The sequence below is a fragment of the Triticum urartu genome, chromosome 2A (genome assembly GCF_056163025.1).
Source record: "Triticum urartu cultivar PI428250 chromosome 2A, HENAU_Tu73, whole genome shotgun sequence".
In the NCBI taxonomy this organism is placed as follows: domain Eukaryota; kingdom Viridiplantae; phylum Streptophyta; class Magnoliopsida; order Poales; family Poaceae; genus Triticum; species Triticum urartu.
Genome location: NC_141874.1, coordinates 263,300,392 through 263,309,377, shown reverse-complemented (window position 1 = coordinate 263,309,377; position 8,986 = coordinate 263,300,392).

Below are 8,986 nucleotides of genomic sequence, written 5' to 3'. Positions count from 1 at the left end.
GATTTATTAACATTAAAATGCCCTATCCATCCATGTGTTTGTTTGCATTTATGGAGCAACCTAGCTTGAGTCAATCGAGCTCTACGTTTGCTATTTCATTAATCCTGGCAGATTGTTGACTTGTTAGCAATTTTGCCGAGGACGTTGCTATTGATCTGTGCATGCTATGTTGTTGTTCTTGCCATGTCTAGCTTCTATGCCATTTATTCTTGATGGTTGAATGCTTAGTTTGTCATGCCATGCTCTGTAGTGAGTGCATCGAGCTCGTAAACATGCCTACTCGTTAACTGATTTGCATGCTCTAGTTTTTCTCTAAGTCTGAGATATGTTTATGTTTTTGCCATGTTCACATGCTTGCAATTGTATTTTCTGATCCCTTTTGGCTCAAGGTCACTAAGGGACTTTTGTTAACTGCTTTGAGTAGCTTCATGTCAAGCCTTACTTTGCCATGTTAAGTTCCTGTAGCATGTAGTTTTCATGCTCCAAAGTGTGCTTCCTGATGATAAATTCCAGACTTGTGTTAATTTCACTAAGTCTGAAACCTGTTATCATTTGCATTTTTGCCATGCTTGTTTGAACCTGTTAATGCAAGCATTGGCCGTAGCTCAGTGTTCATCTTTTGTCAAGCATCATGAGTGGATCCCTGTCATGTATTTTGTTGTCATATTTTGAGTACTGTAGCATATTTATCTTGATGCATTTAGATGGCTACTTGCTGATTATCGCAGACCGGTGCCATATTTGTTTTGCTTGCCATTTCCAAACCGTGCATCCGATTCCGCTGATCTTTATATCGATTTCAACCGAAATCACCTAACCATTCCAGTGGCACTCTTGGATTTCCATGTTGAGGCCAGGTTCAATCATTCCTTGTTAGATCTTGCATATGCATCACATACCGCATCCAGCATAGCATACCATGTTTGCATCATGTTGTTTGAGCATTGCATGTGGTTGATTGCGTTCCTTTTTGCGTGTTTGTCTTGTTTGGGTAGAGCCGGGAGACGATTTCGCGAATGAGGAGCCCGTTGAGTTTGCTTACGAGGATCAAGTCAACTCTGACAACTTTGCAGGCAAGATGATCATATCCTCGAAATCACTTCTATCTTTGCTTGCTAGATGCTCGCTCTTTTGCTATGCCTATGCTACAATACCTACCACTTGCTTACCATGCCTCCCAAATTGCCATGTCAAACCTGTAACCCACCATGTCCTAGCAAACCGTTGATTGGCTATGTTACCGCTTTGCTCAGCCCCTCTTATAGCGTTGCTAGTTGCAGGTGAAGATTGGAGATCGTTCCTTGTTGGAACATTGTTTATTGTTGGGATATCACCATATTATCTTGTTACCTTAATGCATCTATATACTTGGTAAAGGGTGGAAGGCTCGGCCTTTTGCCTAGTGTTTTGTTCCACTCTTGCCGTCCTAGTTTCCGTCATATCGGTGTTATGTTCCTGGATTTTGCGTTCCTTACGCGGTTGGGTTATAATGGGAACCCCTTGACAGTTCGCCTTGAATAAAACTCCTCCAGCAATGCCCAACCTTGGTTTTACCATTTGCCACCTAGCCTCTTTTTCCCTTGGGTTTCCGGAGCCCAAGGGTCATCTTTATTTAACCCCCCCGCCTCGGGTCAGTGCTCCTCTGAGTGTTGGTCCACCTCGTTAGCCGCCGGTGGCCACCAGGGGAAACTCTGGGCTGGCCTACCGGAAATTTGGACAATCTGAGTGTGCCCTGAGAACGAGATATGTGCAGCTCCTATCGGGATTTGTCGGCACATTCGGGCGGTGTTGCTGGACTTGTTTTACCATTGTCGAGGATGTCATGTAACCGGGATGCCGAGTCTGATCGGGTCTTCCCGCTAGAAGGAATATCCTTCGTTGACCGTGAGAGCTTGTGATGGGCTAAGTTGGGACTCCCCTTCAGGGATTTGAACTTTCGAAAGCCGTGCCCGCGGTTATGGGCAGATGGGAATTTGTTAATGTTCGGTTGTAGATAACATGAAACATAACTTCATTAAAATGAATCAACCGCGTGTGTAACCGTGATGGTCTCTTCTTGGTGGAGTCCGGGAAGTGAACACGGTGTTGGAGTAATGCTTGACGTAGGTTGTTATAGGATCACTTCTTGATCATAGTTCTTCGTTCATGCTTTGCCTTCTCTTCTCGCTCCCTTTTGCGAACAGGTTAGCCACCATATATGCTAGTCGCTTGCTGCAGCTCCACATATTACCTTGCCTTACCTATAAGCTTAAATAGTCTTGATCGCGAGGGTGCGAGATTGCTAAGTCCCCGTGACTCACAGTTTACTTCCAAAACCAGATGGAGGGACCGATGATACCATTCCAGACGATGCGCTTGAGCTCAAGTGGGAGTTCGACGAAGACTCTCGTCGTTACTATGTGTCTTTCCCAGATGATCAGTAGCGGTGCCCAGTTGGGGTGATCGGGGACCGTGTCGCATGTTGGGGTTGATCTTTATTTTGTAATGTTATTCATGTATTTGTGTGACGTGGCGAGTGTAATCCAACTATGTACCTTTTCCCCTTTTATCCATTTACATGGGTTGTTGTGAAGATTACCTTACTTGTGACATTGCTTTCAATGCGGTTATGCCTCTAAGTCGTGCTTCGACACGTAGGAGATATAGCCGCATCGAGGGCGTTACAATCGACTACCGCCCATTGAACAAGAAGACCATAAAGAACAAGTACCCACTTCCCAACATCAATGAGCTATTCGAACAACTCAAAGGTGCTCAAGTATTCTCCAAGCTTGACCTCCGTATGGGCTATCATCAGATTCGCATTCGTGAACTAGATATCCCCAAGACAGCATTCAGAACAAGCTATGGTTCTTATGAATACACTGTCATGTCTTTCGGCCTTGTCAATGCTCCTCCAATATTCTATCGCATGATGAAATTCATCTTCAACCCTTACACAAATGACTTCGTCTTGGTATATCTCGATGATATTTTGGTATTTTCCAAGAACAAGGAGGATCATGCCAAGCATTTGAGATTGGTGCTGGAGAAACTCGGAGAACATCAGTTCTATGCGAAGTTTTCAAAGTGTGAGTTTTGGCTCGATGAGGTTCTCTACCTTGGCCATATCATCTCCGCCAAGGGCATAGCTGTTAATCCTGAGAAGGTGTCTACAATTGTGAATTGGGAACCACCTTAGAATGTCAAGCAACTCCGCAGTTTCCTTGGGCTTGCAAGCTATTGTCAAAGATTCATCGAGAATTTCTCTAAGATCGCGAAGCCTCTTTCCAACCTCCTCCAGAAGCATGTGAAGTATGTCTGGACGCCTGAATGTGACGTCTCTTTCAACACCCTCAAAGAGAAGTTAGTCACAGCTCCAGTTCTGACTCCTCCTGATGAATCCAAACCATTCGAGGTTTTCTGTGATGCTTCCCTTCAAGGTCTCCATGTTGTGTTAATGCAAGAGAAGAAAGTTGTGGCCTATACCTCTCGCCAGTTGAAGCCCAACGAAAAGAACTACCCCACTCATGACATCGAGTTGGCGGTAGTTGTCCATGCTCTTTTAACATGGAGACATCTCTTGTTGGGAAGGAAAGTGGACATCTTCACTGATCATAAGAGCCTCAAGTACATCTTCACTCAACCCAACCTCAACCTCAGGCAGACTCGTTGGGTCGAAATGATTCAAGAGTATAATCCGAGTATTGAATATACTCCAGGCAAGGCCAATGTCATTCCTGACGATTTGAGCAGGAAGGCTTACTGCAACAGTTTACTTCTCAAGCCCTTCCAACCGGATCTTTCTGAAGCTTTCCGCAAACTTAATCTCCAAGTTGTTCCTCAAGGATTTCTTGGCAACCACCAAGTCTCTCCTACTTTGAAAGATCAAATTCGTGAGGCACAACTTCTTGATGCCATGGTCAAGAAGGTGAAGATTGGGATTGCCAAGAGCCAACCCAAGTACAAGTGATATCGCCTTGATGACAAAGATACTCTATTCTTCGAGGATCTAATTGTTGTTCCTAAAGGCGACCTTCATAAAGTCATTATGAACGAGGATCACAATTCACTCCTATCTATTTACCCTGGAAGTACAAAGATGTACCATGACCTCAAGCAGTCGTATTGGTGGACTCGAATGAAGCAAGAGATTGCTCAGTTCGTGAATGAATGTGATGTCTGCAAAATAGTGAAAGCAGAACACCAACGGCCAGCTGGTCTCCTCCAACCTCTTGCCATTCCAGAATGGAAGTTTGACCATATTGAGATGGACTTCGTGACTGGATTTCCCAAGTCCAAGCGTGGCAATGATGCCATCTTCGTCGTCATCGACAAGCTTAGTAAAGTGGCTCATTTTCTTCCCATCAAAGAATCAATCATAGCAGCTCAGTTGGTAGAGCTATATACCTCCAAGATTGTCTCCATGCATGGCATTCTGTAGTTGATATCTTAAGATCGTGGAAGCATCTTTACTTCTAAATTCTGGGATTCCTTTCAGAAGGCCATGGGCACCAACATTCGCTTCAGCACATCCTTTCATCCTCAAACTAGTGGACAAGTCGAGCGAGTAAATCAAATTCTTGAAGTATGCTCAGGGCTTGTGTCATTTCTTTCAGAATGAAGTGGGAAGATTGTCTTCCATATGCCGAGTTCTCCTACAACAACAGTTTCCAAGCGAGTTCGGGCAAGGCCCCATTCAAGATTCTCTATGGCACAAAGTGTCGTACTCCTCTTAATTGGTCAGAGACTGGTGAACGCCAACTTCTTGGCAATGACTTGATCACAGAGGCTGAAGAAATGTGCAAACTCATTCGTGAAAATCTCAAAGCCGTGCAATCGCGCCAGAAGAGTTACTATGATAGCAATCATCGTGACTTGGCTTTCGAGATTGGAGACCATGTCTACCTCCGCGTCTCTCCAATGAAAGGTACTCGTCGCTTCGGTATCAAAGGGAAGCTTGCTCCTAGATACGTGGGTCCTTTTAAGATCATTGGCAAAAGAGGCAACCTCGCCTATCAACTTGAGCTTCCATCCAACTTTGCAAATGTGCACGACGTGTTTCACGTGTCACAGCTTCGCAAGTGTTTCAACACTCCTGACCACACCATCAACTTTGAAGAGATTGATCTCCAAGAAGACATGTCTAATCATGAGCATCCCATTGCTATTCTTGAAGAAATTGAGTGCAAGACTCGCAACAAGTCAATCAAATTCCTGAAAATGAAGTGGTCACATCATTTCGACCAAGAAGCCACCTAGGAACGCGAGGACCACCTCCGTTCCGAATATCCGAAGTTCTTTCAGTCCTAGATCTCGGGACAAGATCCTTTCATAGTGGTGGAGTGTTGTAACGCCCCGGATGTAACTTACCATATTTGTACTCCAACTCTTGCCATTTTTGGCTATAAGTTATGATTTTTCCTCGTGGTTGGGTTTTTCTTTGTGTTGCATTTTGTCCATGTCATGCATTTCATATCATGTCATCATGTGCATCTCATTTTCATACGTGTTCGTCTCTTGCATCCGAGCATTTTCCCCGTTTTCCGCTTTGTGATCCGGCACTCCTACGTCCTCTGGCGCCCCCTTTTGCCTCTTTTCGTGTGCGGGTGTTAAACTTTCTCGGAATGTACCGAGATTTGCCAAGCGGCCTTGGTACACCACCGGTAGACCGCTTGTCAAGTTTCGTGCCATTTGGAGTCCGTTTGATACTCCGACGGTTAATCGGGTGACCGTAAAGGCCTCGTGTGTGCTGCAGCCCAACACCCCTTCAAAGTGGCCCAAAACCCATCCAAACCCTCTCCATCCTCTCGGCCATTCGATCACAATCGCGTGGCCGAAAACCGCACCTCATTTGGACTCTCCTTGCTCCCTCTATCTATAAATATGTGCACCTCCTCCTCACAATTCGCGGATGAAACCCTAGAAATAGCCCCTGCCGCTACCGGACATTCTTGCACCGCCGACGGACACGTCCGCCCGCCACCGCCGCCACGCCCGCAGCCAGTGGCAGCGCGCCATGTGGCACCACCGCTGCCCGCTGCCTCCGCAGCCCGGAGAGCCCGCGGCCGGCCCTCCAGGCCCGACGCCGCCGCCTCGCTGTGCCGCCTCCTCGCTGAGCTCGCCGCCGCCCAGATCCTCCACCGCCGCCCGCGTGAGCTCCGGCCCCGCCTCCGCCGCCTACCTCGTCGTCCGGCGCCCGCCGCCCCAGCTCCAGCCACCTCTCCTCTCCTTTCCGGCGAAGTGCACCGATGAGCTTCGATCCGGTCAACCTCGGGTTCCGCGCCGCCCCAAACCCTAGATCTGGATCTAGAGGAGGTCAAATTTCCCTAAGTCTTTTATTCCTGTAACTTTTCTTAGCCCTGTTCATCGCATCATAACTTTGTGCTCGATGGTCCGTTTGGTGCATATGAGATATCAAATTGTTCATCAGGATGTCCTATGCATTTTGTTCCATTACACCATGCTTGTTTGAGTCCATCTTGATTCCCAAATTGTTGATGCAAGAGTGCTTCATAATGTTAGTTCCTATTACTTAGCAGATCTTGAGCATTTGTCATTTTTTCCATGATTATTGTGTGCTGCATATGAGCATGAGCTCTACATGTGTTTTGGGCTATGACATGCGATCTTTAAAGGGGTGTATGCCATGTATTTTTGTGATCAATGTGGCGACTAGCACAAGCATACAAAGTAGCTCTCGTGATGTTGCTGATTTCAGGGACTTAGAATTTCACTAAGTCATTCCCCTGTTGTTATTTTAATGCCATGTATTCATGTTGTTACAGAGTGATCCATGCTTCTTCTGAGTATGTTCAGTAAGGATGATTTGGGCATATGGTTATGCTCTATCCATCCATGTCCTTGTTTGAATTTATGGAGTAACCTAGCATGACTCCATCTTGCTCTACTTTTGCTATAAAATGTTCCTGGCAGATTGTTTACATGTTAATCAATTTTGTCAAGGTTCTTGTAGTTGATCCATGCATGCTATGAGATTTTTCTTGCCACAGTTAGATTCTTGATCATGTCTTCTTACTGGGAGTATTCTTAGTTTCTCATGCATTGCCTTGTGTTGAGTGCATCGAGCTCGCAAACATGCCTTCATAACTCTGTTTTTGCCATTTCTAGTTTTCTGCTAAGTATGAATCTGTTAATGAAACTTGCTATGTTTACATGGCTGCCATCATATCTTGCTCTAAACATTGCTTCATAACTCTGTTGTTATTTTCACTAAGTCTATGATGCTGTTACCTTTTGCACTTTTGCATTGCTTGTTTGAACCTGCTCTTGTGTGATTTAGCCATAGCTCAGTGTTAATATTTTGTCAAGCATCTTGAGTAGATCACTGCTATGTGCTTTGTTGCCATGTTGGAGTGCAGTAGCTTAGTTTCTTGTTGCATTCTAGATGGCATCATGATGTTAATCGCAGAATTGTGCCATTCTTGTTTTGCTTGCCATTTGCGAATCATGCATCCGTTTCCGGCGATCTTTACATCGATTTCGACCGAAATCAACTCATCTTTCCAGCGGCACTCTTGGTTTGCCAAGTTGAGGCCTGGTTCAATCTTTTCCTTCCGGAGCACGCATATGCATTGCATATCACGTCCCGCATGTCATGCCATGTTTTGCATCATGTTGCTTGCGCATTGCACCGTGGTTGATTGTGGTTTCCTTTGCTTGTGTTCTTGCCTTGGGTAGAGCCGGGAGACGAGTACGTGATCGAGGAACCCGTTGAGTACGCTTACGAGGACCAAGCTTATGTCAACTCGGAGAACTTTGCAGGCAAGATGACCATACCCTCAAAATCACCTCTATCTTTGCTTGCTAGTTGCTCGCTCTATTGCTATGCCGCGATACCTACCACATGCTTTATCATGCCTCCCATATTGCCATGTCAAGCCTCTAACCCACCTTGTCCTAGCAAACCGTTGTTTGTCTTGTTACCGCTTTGCTCAGCCCCTCTTATAGCATTGCTAGTTGCAAGTGAAGATTGGAGTTTGTTCCTTGTTGGAACATGTTTATTGTTGGGATATCATTATTATATCTTGTTTACTTTAATGCACCTATATACTTGGTAAAGGGTGGAAGGCTCGGCCTTATGCCTGGTGTATTGTTCCACTCTTGCCGCCCTAGTTTCCGTCATACCAGTGTTATGTTCCTTCATTTTGCGTTCCTTATGCGGTTGGGTTATAATGGGAACCCCTTGACAGTTCGCCTTGAATAAAACTCCTCTAGCAAGGACCAACCTTGGTTTTACCATTTGCCACATAAGCCTTTTTCCCTTGGGTTCTGCGGACTCAAGGGTCATCTTTATTTTAAAATCCCTGGGCCAGTGCTCCTCTGAGTGTTGGTACAACTTGTCAGCTGCCGGTTGCCAGCAGGGGCAACTCTGGGTTGGCCTATCGGAAGTTTGGACAATCCGGTGTGCCCTGAGAACGAGATATGTGCAGCTCCTATCGGAATTTGTCGGCACATCCAGGCGGCTTTGCTGGTCTTGTTTTACCATTGTCGAGATGTCTTGTAACCGGGATTCCGAGTCTGGTCGGGTCTTCCTGGGAGAAGGACTATCCTTCATTGACCGTGAGAGCTTGTGATGGGCTAAGTTGGGACACCCCTGCAGGGTTTTGAACTTTTGAAAGTCGTGCCCGCGGTTATTGGCAGATGGGAATTTGTTAATGTCCGGTTGTAGAAAACTTGACACTTAATCTTAATTAAAATGAAACAACCGCGTGTGTAACCGTGATGGTCTCTTTTCCGCGGAGTCCGAGAAGAGAACACGTTCTCGTGTTATGCTTGAACGTAAGTAGTTTTAGGACCACTTCTTGATCTTTATAGATTCTCGACCGTGCTTTGATTCTCTTCTCGCTCTCATTTGCATAAGTTAGCCACCATATATGCTAGTGCTTGCTGCAGCTCCACCTCACTACCTTTTTCCTACCCATAAGCTTAAATAGTCTTGATCGCGAGGGTGTGAGATTGCTGAGTCCCCGTGACTCACATATTA